Source organism: Bos indicus x Bos taurus, chromosome 12 (assembly GCF_003369695.1).
Source record: "Bos indicus x Bos taurus breed Angus x Brahman F1 hybrid chromosome 12, Bos_hybrid_MaternalHap_v2.0, whole genome shotgun sequence".
Classification (NCBI taxonomy): domain Eukaryota; kingdom Metazoa; phylum Chordata; class Mammalia; order Artiodactyla; family Bovidae; genus Bos; species Bos indicus x Bos taurus.
In genome coordinates, this window is record NC_040087.1 from 18,795,814 (window position 1) to 18,813,165 (window position 17,352).

Sequence of the window (17,352 nt, forward strand, 5' to 3'; positions counted from 1 at the left end):
CCTTTTCTCAATTTGGAGCACTACTCTGGCCCCCTGCTGGTACAGCGCTGCAGTGGCAGCTAAAATACTTAGGTCTCAGCAGTGAGCTCTACCATGCCAGTCTAAGGAAGGACCACCTTGTTTCCCTAATGCCAGGATAAAATATATCTCTACATACATCTATTCACTAATAAATGAATATAGCTATATAGCCTCTGAAGGGCTTTATGTGATAAACTATTGTGAACATTCTTCTTATATCAAGTGGCTAGTTTCATAGGCCACAGAATCTTTGGAATTAGGCTGACCCGGACTTGAATGAAAACAGATTGTATATAAGCAATATTATCTTTAAGTTGGATACAACTGTATACACTCCAGCACTAGTTATGAGGATCAAGTGAAATATAATATACATACATGCCTGGCATCTAGTTAACTGTTAACTGTTAGACACCGATCCACTCACAAAATTAAGAAAAAAAACAAAACTCTTATATTCTAAAAGTACATCATCCAACTTGAAGTTTCTCTGTGACTACTCTCAGATGAGGCAGGTCCTTTGGAGGGGGTCACAGGTAGTTTGTAGTCAACCTCATTCATGAAATACTTAGTAGATGCAAAGTGCTACAGTAAGAGCCCCTGAGATACACATAACCCACACACCAAGTCATTAACTCTGTGTTTAAGGACTTTTAAATTTGTCTTGAGACTTCCCTGGTGGTCCAGTGGTTAAGACTCTGTGCTTCCACTGCAGGAAGGGTGGGTCTGACCCTGGGTTGAGGTTCTAAGATCCTGTATGACACTTTTGTTATTCAGTCACTCGGATCGGTCCAACTCTTTGTGACCTGATGAACTGCAGCACCCTAAGGCTTCCCTGTGTTTCACTATCTCCTGCAGTTTTCTCAAACTCATGTCCATTGAGTTTGCCATAGCACAGTCCAAAAAAGAAAAAAAAAAAAAAAGGCTTATACACCAACCAGGCCAAAATAATTCAATTAAAAGAATTCTGAAGTAGCTCGCCAGTCCAGGTTTGATGCATGAGACAGGGTGCTCAGGGCTGGTGCACTGGGATGACCCTAAGGGATGGGATGGGGAGGGAGGTGGGAGGGGGGTTCCAGATGGGGAACACATGTACACCCATGGCTGATTATTGTCAATGTATGGCAAAAACAACTATAATATTGTACAGTAATTAGCCTCCAATTAAAATTAAAAAAAAAAAAAAAAAGAATTCTGGATGCAGTTTTTTTTTTTTTTTTTTTTTGCCACACCACATGGCCTGTGGGATCTTAGTTCCCCCATCAGGAACTGAACCTGCCCTTGGCATTAAAAGCATGGATTCCTAATCACTGGACCACCAAGAAATTCCCTGGATGCAGCATTTTAAAAAAGCACAAGACAGGAGTACAGACACTCTGGAGTCCAGTATAATTTACTCTAACCAAAAGATAGAGCTGAGGTGGGGGAAAGGGAAACAGGATATTAGCCAATTGATCTAAGTAAAATAGTACAAGAAATCTCAAAGGTTCTAGAACTATCACAGGGGTTCCAGAATATTTATGAATTTGAGAGTAATTGCAAATTATCAAGGAGACTGTCTATAACAATGCTTTATTTTACACTTGATTAATCCACATCTTTCATTTCAACAAACAAATCTGGGGTACTTTCTATGTGACACAAAGCAGAGTTTTTTTTATATTTATTTATGTATTTGGCTGCACCAGGTCTTAGTTGCCACACGTGGGATCTTTCCTCTTTGTTTCCACATGTGGGATGTAGTTTCTGAACCAGGGATTGACCCTGGGCCCCCAGCACCGGAAGCGGGGAGCCTTAGCCACTGGACCACCAGGGAAGTCCTCAAAGTAGTCCCCATAATGAACTTCAATCAATACTGTCGGTACTTTCAGGGTTGCTACTAGCTTACTTTGGTAAGAGTCAGAAAAAGGGACAGCTGCATCAAGCAGGTGCACAGACTAACCAGACTATAGCATCATCATGCAAAGAACAAGTATTCTTTTCTTCAGGCAGATGCACCCCTGCACCAGCCTGGCACGTAGTCTGATTGGAGGGAAGGGGGAATGTGAGCTGGATTCCAGGCCCTACTCACTTCCCTAGCCAGGAGTTTTGAGCAGTGGACAAACCATACAACTAATATGCAATGGCCCTGAACACAATCGCAAGGCCCTGTTACAACTTTCTTATCATGTCCATATATAGGATTCATTCATCCAACCATCTGAGGAAAATATGCTCTTTGGGGATACAGAGTGAAATAAGGAATTCACATTCTCTTAGGGGGTATAATACATGTACCAAAAATCACTACAGTGTAAGGCAAAAAGTTATGAATCACAAATGAAAAGACTAATGAAATGCCAAAACATTCAGGAGAGCCAAACCATACTTATATCTTGAGGAATCACAGAAGGTTTCAGAGAAAAGGTACACTGACCCCAGTTCTGAACGATGGGTACCATTTGGTCACATGGAGATAGGAACAGAGGATTTAGGAAGTACAAGATGTAAATAACAAACAATAATTTAGTTTATCAGAAGCAAATGCTATGTGAATGACAGTAAAAAGAAAAACAGATTGGGACCAGATTATGAAGAGTTTGTAATACGAGGCTAATGAGTTTAACTGTTAATTTGTGGGCAAAGGAGAGCCATGAGGTAATCAAACTCTTTCATGAATATGAATTTAGAAGAGTAAAAAAGAATCAAAAAGGTAGAGAAATAGGTGGAGATGAAATGAAAGGCAATTGCACTAGTCTAGGATGACAACGTGGAGAAGGCAATGGCACCCCACTCCAGTACTCTTGCCTGGAAAATCCCATGGGTGGAGGAGCCTGGTAGGCTGCAGTCCATGGGGTCGCTAAGAGTCAGACACGACTGAGCAACTTCACTTTCATGCATTGGAGAAGGAAATGGCAACCCACTCCAGTGTTCTTGCCTGGAGAATCCCAGGGACGGGGGAGCCTGGTGGGCTGCCGTCTATGGGGTCGCACAGAGTCGGCCACGACTGAAGCGACTTAGCAGCAGCAGCAGCAGCAGGATGACAATGTGGAGAAGGCAATGGCACCCCACTCCAGTACTCTTGCCTGGAGAATCCCGTGGGCGGAGGAGCCTGGTAGGCTGTAGCCCATGGGGTTGAACAGAGTCGGCCACAACTGAAGCGACTTAGCAGCAGCAGGAGCAGCAGCAGCAGCAGGATGACAATGAAACTAACTACACAGTGGGAAGGAAAGGACTATGTGAGTGTCAGAGACAATAGATTTGGCACCTGAATAAATGTAGGTGGTAATGGAGAGAACAAACAAGATGATGAGTTTTCATGCCTATGTGAGAGCAGATGGGTAATATCTTCAAAGTAAATAAGGGCCAAAGAAGAAAAAACAAATCTTTACACAATAACAACTTGCTTTTATGTAACAAGTTTGAGATGCCAGCAAGACTTCTGGATATAGATGTTTACAGAGGCAGTTGAACACACAGAACTAGGAGAGAAAATAGAGCCAGAGATATACATCGGGGGTCGCCCATGCTGCCTATGCAATGTGTGCTCATCAACTGCTCACTCTTGTCCAATTCTTTGCAACACCATAGACTGCTAGCAGCTAGGGTCCTCTGTTCATGGAATTTTCCAGCAAAGAATACTGGAATGGGTTGCCATTTTCTACTCCAAGGGATCTTTCTGACTCAGGGATCGAACCCTCATTTCCTATGTCTCCTTCATTGGCAGGCAGATTCTTTACCACTGTGCCACCTGGGAAGTCAATGCAATATGAGAGACCAACAAGAAAGACAAGAACAAACCTTTAAAGAACACCTACAGGTGGTGGTAGAGAAAAACAGTGACTAAAGAAATCATAGTCAGAGAAGGAAAGGAGAACCAGAAGAGTATACTATCACTATGACCAAAAATCAGAGCATCAAGAATATGAAGTGTGCAATAACAGTATTGAACACTGTAGAGCAGTGAGGAGCACCCTGCGTACACCTGTAATCTAATTGTCAAGGCTCGCTTTCAATTCTTACAAACCAAAAGTATTAGGGGAAATAGTGATATCCAAAGAAGTAGGACAAGGAAGGGGGCTTTTAAGTATTCATATTCCCCTAAAATCCTGAAATATAGGCTGATCAGTTCAGTTCAGTCGCTCTGTCATGTCCGACTCTTTGCGATCCTATGGACTGCAGCATGCCAGGCCTCCCTGTCCATCACCAACTCCCAGAGCTTGCTCAAACTCATGTCCATTGAGTCAGTGATGCCATCCAGCCATCTCATCCTCTCGTCCCCTTCTCCTCCTGCCTTCAATCTTTCTGAGCATCAGGGTCTTTTCAAATGAGTCAGTACTTCCTATCAGATAGACAAAGTATTGGAGTTTCAGCTTCAGCATCAGTCCTTCCAATGAATATTCAGGACTGATTTCCTTTATGATTGACTGGTTGGATCTCCTTGTAGTCCTAGGGGCTCTCAAGAGTCTTCTCCAACACTACAGTTCAAAAGCATCAATTCTTCGGCGCTCAGCCTTCTTCACAGTCCAACTCTCACATCCATACATGACTACTGGAAAAACCATAGCCTTGACTAGACGGACCTTTGTTGGCAAAGTAATGTCTCTGCTTTTGAATATGCTATCTAGGTTGATCATAACTTTCCTTCCAAGGAGTAAGCATCTTTTAATTTCATGGCTGCAGTCACCATATGCAGTGATTTTGGAGCCCCCCAAAAATAAAGTCTGATACTGTTTCCACTGTTTCCCCATCTATTTCCCATGAAGTGATGGGACCGGATGCCATGATTTTCGTTTTCTGAATGTTGAGTTTTAAGCCAACTTTTTCACTCTCCTCTTTCACTTTCATCAAGAGGCTTTTTAGCTCTTCTTTGCTTTCTGCCATAAGGGTGGTGTCATCTGTGTATCTGAGATTATTGATATTTCTCCCAGAAATCTTGATTCCAGCCTGTGCTTCATCCAGCCCAGTATTTTGCATGATGTACTCTGTATATAAGTTAAACAACTAGGGTGACAATATAAAGCCCTGACGTACTCCTTTCCCTATTTGGAACCAGTCTGTTGTTCCATGTCCAGTTCTAACTGTTACTTCCTGACCTGCATACAGATTTCTCAAGAAGCAGGTCAGGTGGTCTGGTATTCCATCTGTTTAAGAATCTTCCACAGTTTATTGTGATCCACACAGTCAAAGGCTTTGGCATAGTCAATAAAGCAGAAGTAGATGTTTTTCTGGAACTCCCTTGCTTTTTCTATAATCCAGCGGATGTTGGCAATTTGATCTCTGGTTCCTCTGCTTTTTCTAAATCCAGCTTGAACATCTGGAAGTTCATGGTTCACATACTTTTGAAGCCTGGTTTGGAGAATTTTGAGCATTACTTTACTAGCGTTGAGATGAGTGCAACTGTGTGGTAGTTTGAGCATTCTTTGGCATTTTCTTTCTTAGGGATTGGTATGAAAACTGACCTTTTCCAGTCCTGTGGCCACTGCTGAGCTTTCCAAATTTGCTGGCATATTAAGTGCAACACTTTAACAGCATCATCTTTTAGGATTTGAAATAACTCAACTGGAATGCCATCATGTCCACTAGCTTTGTTTGTAGTGATGCTTCCTAAGGCCCACTTGACTTTACATTCCAGGATGTCTGGTCTAGGTATCTGATCACAACATCATGGTTATCTGGGTCATGAAGATCTTTTTTGTATAGCTCTTCTGTGTATTCTTCCACCTCTCCTTAATATCTTCTGCTAGGTCCTTATCATTTCTGTCCTTTATTGTGCCAATCTTCGCATGAAATGTTCCCTTCAGTTCAGTTCAGTTCAGTCGCTCAGTCATGTCTGACTCTTTGCGACCCCATGAATCGCAGCACACCAGGCCTCCCTGTCTATCACCAACTCCCGGAGTTCACTCAGACTCATGTCCATTGAGTCAGTGACGCCATCCAGACATCTCATCCTCTGTCGTCCCCTTCTCCTCCTGCCCTCAATCCCTCCCAGCATCAGAGTCTTTTCCAATGAGTCAACTCTCCGCATGAGGTGGCCAAAGTACTGGAATTTCAGCTTTAGTATCATTCCTTCCAAAGAAATCCCAGGGCTGATCTCCTTCAGAACAGACTGGTTGGATCTCCTTGTAGTCCTAGGGGGTCTCAAGAGTCTTCTCCAACACCACAGTTCAAAAGCATCAATTCTTCGGCATTCAGCTTTCCTTACAGTCCAATTCTCATATCCATACATGACTACTGGAAAAACCATAGCCTTGACTAGACGGACCTTTGTTGGCAAAGTAATGTCTCTGCTTTTGAATTTGCTATCTAGGTTGGTCATAACTATAACTTTCCTTCCAAGGAGTAAGCATCTTTTAATTTCATGGCTGCAGTCACCATCTGCAGTGATTTTGGAGCCCAAAAAAATAAAGTCTGACACTGTTTCCACTGTTTCCCCATTTATTTGCCATGAAGTGATGGGACCAGATGCCATGATCTTCCTTTTCTGAAGGTTTAGCTTTAAGCCAACTTTTTCACTCTCCACTTTCACTTTCATCAAGAGGCTTTTTAGTTCCTCTTCACTTTCTGCCATAAGGGTGGTGTCATCTGTGTATCTGAAGTTATTGGTATTTCTCCCGGCAATCTTGGTATCTCTAATTTTCTTGAAGAGATCTCTAGAGTTCCCCAGTCTATTGTTTTCCTCTATTTCTTTGCCATGATCACTGAGGAAGGCTTTCTTATCTCTCCTTGCTGTTCTTTGGAACTCTGCATTCAAATCGGTATATCTTTCCTTTTCTATTTTGCCTTTAGCTTCTCTTCTTTTCTCAGCTATTTGTAAGGCCTCCTCGGACAACCATTTTGCCTTTTTGTGTTTTTCTTGATAGAGAGGTCAAAGCCAGGTTGTGATCACCAGATCATATGGCACCATGCGTGCTAAGTCGCTTCAGTCGTATCAGACTCTGCGAGTCCATGGACTGTAGCCTGCCAGGCTCCTCAGTCCATGGGATTCTCCAGGCAAGAATACTGGAGTGGGTTGCCATGTCTTCCTCCAGGGGATCCTCACCACCTAGGGCTTGAATCTGCATCTCCTTGGTCTCCTGCACTGGCAGGCAGGTTCTTTACCACTAGTCACCTGGGAAGCCTCATATGGGCACTATAGCATAGCATAAAGCAGGAAGAGGACTCCTAGCCAGTCCTTCTGGGAAACTGGTAATAGTGCTTCAGATCTAGGTAGCATGGCTCAGCTGCCTCACCCAGAACACTGAACGAAAAGTCAGAGTCTTCGCAGTTCCTGACACACAACAACAAGTCCAGGGCAAAAGTAGGACTGCAAGAGGTTAAGGATGAGCTGATGAAGGCACTAGCATATAACACTGTTTCCAAGCATTTGATAAGGAACAGAAGGAGAGCTTGAAGGGATTTTTGTTGCTTTTTTGTTGTTAACTTTGAACTCTCAGTAGACTGAGTGGGTGGAACAGATAGGAGGAAGATGCAAGATAAGAAGAGGACAATTAATGAGGCAAGAGTCTTAAGCCCACAACAGAAGATGGAATCAAGACTGTAAATGGAAAGTTTAACCCCCACAAAGAATTATATATATCTTTCTAAAATGAAAAAGGAAGAGAAAGTGAGTAAAGAAACTGTCCAGGTAAAGAGGAATGAAGTTACAAAGCACATGACTGCTTCCATTTTCTCAGAAGGACTCAAAATCATCTCAGGAGAGTAAGAGTGAAGCCACAGAATGTGCACTGGAGCAGAGTGAAAAGTGAGGTTACAAAAACACATAAATGTAGTAAGAAGAAAAGCTAAAGGCTGTAATTCACGTACATCCAATTCTACGTGCAATGGTTACCACTTCACTTAAAACTGCACCACAAAAACCATCTAGGCACGAAACATGCTGTGGTGTTCTCCCAGCTTCCAGTTTAAGGACTAACAGAGAATGACGTAAGAAAGAAGTCATGGAACCCTCAGGTATAATGTACAATAGCATCATAACCGACAAAGATGGGCTGAGTGCTATAAAACTAGGGTCAGATGGTGATGAGTCTCGTATTTCTCTGCCCTTCTGTGCTGGAGCCATTTTCTACTTTTTCCACAGTTGATACTTCAATGAAAAGTTCTTGAGTCAGTTACGAACACAATATAGCTTTTAAACAACTCTCAGCCCATGTTTGCTCTTTTTATAAAGTATGTCATCTTCTAATTTTCCAAGTTTTTACAAACTTTCACTTTGCTACAAATTATTGAAATCAGAGCTACATGAAAAATTCTATGTTGGAAAATCATATTATTTCTATTATAAATCTTTAAAAGTACAATTTGTAAGCTGGTGCTCTAGAGCCAAGGAGGAAACAGGATTCAAGGAGAAAACAGGATTTAAAAAGAACACAGAAAGGACAAAGAAAGATAAGGCTGAATGAAGAGAAAGAAAACCTTCCGTTATAAATTACTCAGTTTAAAATGTCAAGGGAAACTTGTCTCAAAGTGTCCCTTTCTATGTTTTGAAGCTTGTTGATAATGGAAAGTCCTTTTAAACAAGATATTTAATTTTCAGATTCCAACAAATCCATTGACAGCAAACAAATACATAGAACTTATAATAAAACATTCATGCTGAATGGAAAAATCTCTATGGAATTGGTTCAGTAACTATAGTTGGATTCCATTTTCTTTATAAAACACATTTTACCATAAATCTAAAGACTTCTAAAACATGATCTAGAACAGGAGAAATAATTACAATCTATTAATAACTACTGACCACATGGAAAAAAAATCTGTACTAAATATAAACACACAACGGTCTCTTGCTTTACAAAGAAAATGTGAACTAATTCTTGTGCCAACTACTAAAAGATGGACAATTTCTCCATTTCAACACAGAATCAAAAATGTAGATGAAAGTTTTCACCTTAGTAAAAGAAGCATAACTGTTATAAGAAACAGAATCTTCCTAAGAAATAGAAGAAAGATTTTTTAAAACATAGACTACCGCCATGCGGTGAGACAAAGTCTCATATGCTGCTGTGCAAAATAAAATCACTAAGAATATTTCTAGGAAGCAATTTTTCAGAATGTTTATGCTCTTTAACACACCATTTCTACTAACAGAAAGCTAGTCTGAGAAAGTAATCAGAAATATGACCAGATATTCAGTGATGTAATACAATGTTATTTATGATAGGAAAGCCTGGAATAGCTACAAAAAAGAAACGGATGAATAAATTCTGCTCTGATACCATTTTATTACAGAATTTAATAGAATGTCAAAATATTTGACATTTGACATGACAAATTGATATGACATTTGACATGACATTTGATATTTGACAAATGACATTCGACATTTTCAAATGTGAAAACATTTGAAAGGCTCATATATTCATATAAGAAAAATATGCTAAATAAAAATTAAATGATAAAATACATGAGTATTTCAAATTCATTTTTTATTGGAATACAACTGTTTGACAATATGGTATTAGTTTCTGCTGCACAATGAAGGGAATCAGCTGTCATATAGTATGGTGGTGGTGGTGGTTTAGTCACTAAGTTGTGTCTGACTCTTGCGACCCCATGGGCTAGAGCCTGCCAGGCTCCTCTGTGCATGGGGTTCTCCAGGCAAGAATACTGGAGTGGGTTGCCATTTCCTTCTCCAGGGGGTCTTCCAGACCCAGGAATTGAACCTGGGACTCCTGCACTGCAGGCAGTTTCTTTACTGATTGCGCTACCAGGGAAACCCATATACATACATCAAATTCACTTTTAATTACATATATACATACAACCTGGAGAAGGAAATGGTAACTGACTCCAACAGTCTTGCTTGGAGAACTCCACGGACAGAGGAGCCTGGTGGGCTGCAGTCCATGGGGTCGCAAAGAATTGGACACAACTTAGTGACTGAACAATAACAACCACAATATACACAGCCATTTGCATGTCCAAGCAGCAGCATACACATATAATTTTTATGCAGATAAAATCAGAAGGAAATACAGTGAAAATTTTAGAGTAATTTTCTTTGTTTTTAGGATTACTTTTTTTTTCTCTCTTCTTTTCTGTAATAATCAGAAGCGAGATGAGGAAGGGAACGTCGTTCGGAAAATGTCACAGTAAGACACATGTTGTACCGCTGTCATAGCTCTAAGTCCTATTACTGACATAAATCGATCTGTGGCAAATGTGACTACCCTGCCAAGTGCAAGAGAAAATATAACTGGAGTGCCAAGGCTAAAAGAAACGCCACTGGCACTAGTTAAATAAGGTACCTATAAGTTGTATACAGCAGATTCAGGCTTGAATTCCTGAATAACATCACCTAATTCTAAAGGAGATCAGTCCCGGGTGTTCTTTAGAAGGAATGATGCTAAAGCTGAAACTCCAGTACTTTGGCCACCTCTTGTGAAGAGTTGACTCATTGGAAAAGACTGATGCTTGGAGGGATTGGGGGCAGGAGGAAAAGGGGACGACAGAGGATGAGATGGCTGGATGGCATCACCGACTCGATGGACCTGAGTTTGAGTGAACTCTGGGAGTTGGCGACGGACAAGGAGGCCTGGTGTGCTGCGATTTATGGGGTCGCAAAGAGTCGGACGCGACTGAGCGACTGAACTGAACTGAACTGAATCCCAAAAGAGGAGCTGTGGCAGCATCCAGTTGGTCTTAAGGGTTTCGATAATTAGTTGCTCAATAAATGTTCTAGTTTAAAAAGAAAAACACTGAGCTTTCTACCATAGCATTTGTAAATAGGAAGTTTCATTTTTTAAAAGTAGCAGCTATATTTTTCTTTAAATAGGCATTAAAAAAAATGTAGGCTCTGATACACATAATGTACACACTCTACACTATTGTATCCTCTGAATATGATACAGTCTGCAGACTCCTGGATTTCCATTATAATCCCATGCTGAGGAAAGTTATGAATGAAAAGGAAAGGAAAAAGCATGCTGTTGTCTTGATGTTCACTTCCTGACTGACTTTAAGGACACTAGAACATAAGTTAATCTAAAGGGAGGGAATTTGTGTGTTTTGTTCACTGCTTTATCCTGCTTTATTCTCAGCAAATATTTGTGAATAAATCTACAACTGATTTTTTTAAAATTACGAATCACTTTCCTGTTCTACTATGTTCTTTGTCTTGAATCAACAAGTAAGACAAGGAGGAAGTGCTGACTTTTATGTGATGAGTTGGGGAACTTACTAAATGAAATTAGTTCTTTTTTTTTTTATCTCCTTACAAAGGGGATGATGCTCTCTCTGTAGAGAAGTTCATCTTTTCTACTTTAGTATTAACTTTCTTGCACAAATTATATCCTGTTATTCTATTAACTCATCTCACAATTTCTTTTATTTTTTTCTGTATCTTTTTTCTTTGTGTATGGCCTTCTATGCACAGTTGACCCTGGAACAAATGGAGGGTTAGGGGTACTAACCACCATGCAGTCAAAAATCTATGTTTAACTTTACAATTAGCTTTCTGTACTTGCAGTAACCACATTTGTGGGTTCAGCCAACCACAGATCATGTAGTACTCTAGTAGGTACTTTTTGAAAAAAATTCACAAGGTCAACTATAGTTTCTTTCTAACTGTGCCTTATATGCTGGGTTTAACACCTTTACTTCTTAGTTTTATTATGGGGTTTATCATTTCTGATATCCTAATTTGTTCTTATTTTAGTGTGCCTGGCCATTTTTATAGTCTGTTACTTTTTATATTTTAGAATCCCTCTTTTCTTTATTAAATATATTTATCTTATATATTGGATACTTCTAATAGCTGAAATATCTGTAGATAAGTTTTAGTTCTGGTTTCTGCTGACTCTAGCTCAAAGTATTTTTATTTTTTCTCTCTTGTTGTGTTTTGTGATTTTAAAAAAAATGTGTATGAGCTTATTTTTTAGAATTTTAACTATGATTATTTGATAACTAGGTTGATAATCCTCACTATGGAGGATTTGTGACAGTTTCTGAAAACTGTCACAGACCCAAGTCTATTATAAATTAAAACTCTCTACTTGTAGAGTTTAAGAGACCATGAAAATAGTATAAAATAAGGCCTCAAATCCAAGTAAATGTGAGCTGGTAACCAGGAATTGCTCCGGAGAAGGCGATGGCACCCCACTCCACTACTCTTGCCTGGAGAATCCCAGGGACAGCGGAGCCTGGTGGGCTGCTGTCTATGGAGTCACACAGAGTCAGACACGACTGAAGTGACTTAGCAGTAGCAACCATGAATTGCTCAGGGAGATTTCAACTCCACCTAGAGTTGTATGCTTCTCCAGGATGGTCTCTGACAGGCCCCCTACACTTTGCAGAATGCAAGGCATTTTCCCCAAGTCTCCATTTTTCTCCACGTACAAGTTTCTATGCCAACAGAAATTGATGGATGCCGCCAAAGTATTCAGTGATTTCATCGCTTGTTTACCTCACAGAATAGACTTGCTTGGTTTCTAGCCCCAGAAAGTTTCCTTTGTTTTCTTATAGGTTCATCCATTTATTTTAAAGGATTTTTTAATATGGAATCTACTCTTTTACATATTTTATGGACGTCTTCTCTATCATGATCTTCCCTGGTGGCTCAGACAGTAAAGAGTCTGCCTGCAATTCAGGAGACCTGGGTTTGATCCCTGGGTCGGGAAGATTCCCCTGGAGAAGGAAATGGCAACCCACTCCAGTATTCTTGCCTGGAAAATCCCATGGGCAGAGGAGCCTGGCAGGCTGCATACAGTCCATGGGGTCACAAAGAGTCGGACACGACTAAGCAACTTCACTTTCTTTTCTCTATCATATTCTCAGAAATGGAAATCTATTTAATACTTCTGCAATTGCTTTGTACAATTTAAATTGGGATATATAATTATTCCTGATAAATCTTGTTTTAGTGTGTTAGGATAGTCTACAAGTCTGTCAAGGGCACCTATAATCTTGACTGAGTTATTATTGGGTTGGCCAAAGAGTTCATTCAGGCTTTTCTGTTAGATGATATGGAGAAACCCAAATGAACTTTTTGGCCAATCTAGTATGTTAGCTTACCTTAGTAGTTTGTATCACCTGCAGCTTTGCTTCAACTTTCTCAGCCTTCACCACAGTCACTGATCAACACAGGTTCTGACAAAAAGAAAAGCTAAAAACTTAATTTAAAAAATCTTTATAGAAATTTTAACAGTTTTTTCTTATTGTTATTAGGTACATAGAATTATAAATTGAATTTTCATCATCACCATAGATCAATAGAAATAAATCAAATCAAAATAGCCTACCCCGATTAACTGGTAGACATTTTAAAAAGTAGTATTGAACCAAATAAAAATATTTCAACATTGGGGGAAATAAGTAGAAATGTGAAAGGGTGGTATGGATGAGAGGAACTCTAATATGGCTGAAATCCCTATCAGCCTTCACCTTACACAGGAGGAAACCACCTTATCTAAACTAGTATTTTCTAAACTACACATCTTCAATATGTACAAAAAGGTTGTGCAAAGCTTAGAAGAGCTCTGAAATATCACAAAGGGAAGCTTTGAAAGGTTTTTTGCTGATAAAAGCACCATGAAAACCCATGACTACTAGATTCTTTTTTCTTTTCTGCTTTGCCATAGCTTTAGTTCATATCTTTCACTAATTTCAGTCATCAATGGCAACTTTTATACAATTTTTCTCTCAATATCCATATGATGGTGTACACGTGTACATGTGTGTATGTTTACATTTTCCCATTAGAAATAAGAGAAAACTTACACTCTCTCCTTTAGTATAATGCTCTTGCATGAAGAACGTATAAACCACTGACTCTGGGTCGGCATCTTTATTTTCTGAGCAGCAACTACAGTTTAAATAGAACATTTAGCTCTTGATATTCTTTCTTCTCAATAGTTGATGCATATATCCTGCAATAATGTAGTAGAAAAAACACAGGCTTTGGAATCACATAGATCTGGGTTTAAATCTCAACATCTCTGATCCTCTTATGAAAATAGTATCACAAATCTCAAAGGACACCTGTTAAGAGTCAAATATATATATATATATATATATATATATATATATATATATATATAGTGCCTAGCACAAAGCCTGCCTTGTGACCTGCACTCTGTTATGTTAGCTGTCTTTCTGTGTAATTTTGTACTTCATTTCCACTTTGCTCAATATAGCAAAGGACTTTCCAAGCTAAATTTTCTAAGTCACAGCCCTGATAAACTACTGTGGCTCTGTTCAAGAATTAATATTCTGTAACACCACTCCAGTACTCTTGCCTGGAAAATCCCATGGACAGAGGAGCCTGCTGGGCTGCAGTCCATGGGGTCGCTAAGAGTCGGACATGACTGAGCAACTTCACTTTCACTTTTCACTTTCATGCATTGGAGAAGGAAATGGCAACCCAGTCCAGTGTTCTTGCCTGGAGAATCCCAGGGACGGGGGAGCCTGGTGGGCTGCTGTCTATTGGGTCACACAGAGTCGGACACGAATGCCATGACTTAGCAGCAGCAGCAGCAACACTTATTTTGCAACACTTATTTTACCCAACAATAGACATAAAATACTTCAAAAATAGCAATGCAACAACAATTATACTACTGAATATATTCCACTAAGGTACAGTCATCTCTTGTTATCCATGGGGGACTGGTTCCAGCCCAATCTCCTCATGGACAACAAAATCCATGGATGCTTAGATCCCTTATATAAAATGGTATAGTGTTTGCATATATCATATGCACATTACACATATAATTTAAATCATCTCTATATTATTTAACAATGTACATGCTCTATAAATTGGGGCAAATTCAAGTTTTGCTTTTTGGAACTTTCTCGAATTTTTTTTTTCCCGGAACATGCTCGATCTGTGGTTGGTTGACACTGCAGATGCAGAGGGCCAAGGTACAGTTTAGAATTTATGTTCTAAAGTCACTAAAATTAGGGCTTCCCTGGTGGTCCAGTGGTTAAGCATCTGCCTGCTAATGCAGGGGATATCGGTTCAATCCCCGGTCTGGGAAGATCCCACATGCTGTGGGACAACTAATCCCATGAGCTGCAACTACTCAGCTTGCACACCCTAGAGCTCATCTCTGCATCAAGAGAAGCCACTACAATGAGAAGCTTGAGCACCGCAACTAGAGAAAGCCTTTGAGCAGCAACGAAGACCCAGTGCAGCCATAAATAAATTTAAAAGAAAAAGTTACTAAAATTGTTCCTTTTCTTGAGTGGCTACGTCATCAAAATTCTTTATAGTTATGTAAATTTATTTCCTTTTTAGATTTCTCTTTCTACCTCTTTATTTTTGAATATGTAAACATACATGATTCTAAGATCAAAACTATACAAACAAGTTATAGAGAAATCTCTCCATCATTGGCACCATCCCTTCTACTTATAGATTAATCTATAGACTCTTCTGGAGAAGGCAATGGCACCTCACTCCAGTACTCTTGCTTGGAAAATCCCATGGACGGAGGAGCCTGTTAGGCTGCAATCCATGGGGTCGCACAGAGTCGGACTTGACTAAAGTGACTTAGCATAGCATAGCATAGTTAGGCAAGGGTGGTGGTAATTTACTTTTCGATCCTTATAGATCTGTGTGGTTTTCTAAAAGGATATATGGAGAGATTTGGATTTAGAAAGTTACCAGTATCCTACAAAAACCTTGAGCCAGGTTTTCTTTTTTTAATTTTTGAATTATTTTCTTGACTTACTATGTGTGATCAAAATTTTGACTTTTTGTATTCTGGAACCAAGATATTCTTTGTGGTCTAATATAGATTTTTATAACTGTCCTCTGTGCACTTGAGAAGATATATTCTCTACTAATGGATTCAGACTTTGATACAAATCTGTAAGAGCTACCTTATGGATTTTTCTGGTCCACTTAACCTGACTTACGACGAGACACGTGTTAAAGTCTTCTATTATTAGCAGGCTTCTGTTCCTTCTTACATCTCTAGCAGTTTCTACTTTATATCTATTGATGTGTCATTTGGTAAATAGATATTTTTAAAAATCTTTATTGTAAATATAGCCCTTAGCTTTATAAGGGCTATTTTATAATATCCTTCACCTTAATACTTTTTCAATTAAATTCTGCCTTAATACTAAGATGATGAACCCTGCTTTCTAAAAAATTTATATTTGATGTCTTACACTCTTATTATTTTTAAATTATTCATTTACTAACTCCCTTTATTTATGATTTTTACAACTGTATCTTTCATATACAACAATCATTAAGTTGAGCCATACACATTTATTAATACATCTGATATATTTTGCGGTGAGATAATGCTTCGCCTTCTATTCATTTTGTGTGTGTACAGATAAAAATATATAGAATATGTGTTCACATCATTATATGGTCTGTTCTCTTTGCTCTTTTTAGGGTAGGTATTTCTTTTAACATTTAGGGGAGTGTTGTGTATTTTGTTATCAGGGGTTAACTCTATAGTAATAGCTTTATACAATACTCTTCATTTTCCCCCACCCTTTTTAAGACACCCTGCTATTAGCAGTAATAAAATTAGTAACTTCCTCTTCTGCACTTCGTATTGTAACACTTTTATGAGTGCTTCACATCTAAGTACGTATACTTATTTATAACATGTTTCTGCCCATCGGTCAGCGTCAAGCATTATCCTTTTCCTTACAGCTCATTCCTTTGAAGCAAGTGACCACTATTCTACTTTGCAATTCCACTCACCTCCTCCTCCCTTTTTCTGTAGGTTGTAGTATTTTAACATCAGATTATATAACATTTACATACCATCCTATCACTATATTATGATTCCAATCACTATTATGTATGAAATTCTCCAGGATATTCTTCAAGAAGCGATCCTAGGAACAACATTCCTTGAGTTGTTTCATGTTTATAAATGCTTGTTGATGTCCTGAATTCTTAATAGTTTGGTGAGAAATGGAATATTTATTTCCTTGAATTTTAAAAACATGTTGGGCTATTACGGTTTAGTAGCTAAGTTGTGTCCAACTCTTTTGCAACCTCGTGAACTGCAGCCCGCCAGGCTCCTTTGTCAATGGGACTTCCCAGGCAAGAATACTGGAGTGGGTCGCCATTTCCTTTTCCAGGAGATCTTCCCAATCCAGGGATCGAACCTGCATCTCCTGCATTGGCAGGAGGATTCTTTACCATTGAGCTACCACCATGCTTTGTTAACATCTGGCATAAAATGTCACTGCTAAAAAATCTAATCCTATCTGATTTTCTTTCCAAGTTTACTTGGTCTTTTCTCCATGCGTGCAGTCATGGAAGTCAAACTTATGTCTTAACTAATACAAATTTAAGGTTAAGAAGTATGGGCTTTGTCAATACTACCATCGGAGAAGGCGATGGCACCCCACTCCAGTACTCTTGCC

The 17,352-nt window shown here is 39.3% G+C and overlaps 1 protein-coding gene across 4 annotated transcripts in view; it reads right to left on the reverse strand.

Annotated features, from left to right (window-relative positions):
• CAB39L (calcium binding protein 39 like) overlaps positions 1-17,352 on the reverse strand; it is a 93,134-nt gene that overhangs the window by 70,073 nt on the left and 5,709 nt on the right. For all 4 annotated transcript variants that reach the window (XM_027557289.1, XM_027557287.1, XM_027557291.1 and 1 more), the window contains exons 2-3: positions 13,723-13,871; positions 13,018-13,092 (exon numbers count right to left, since the gene is read on the reverse strand). The gene's annotated coding sequence lies outside the window, so the exon portion shown is untranslated. The remainder of the gene's footprint in view (positions 1-13,017; positions 13,093-13,722; positions 13,872-17,352) is intronic.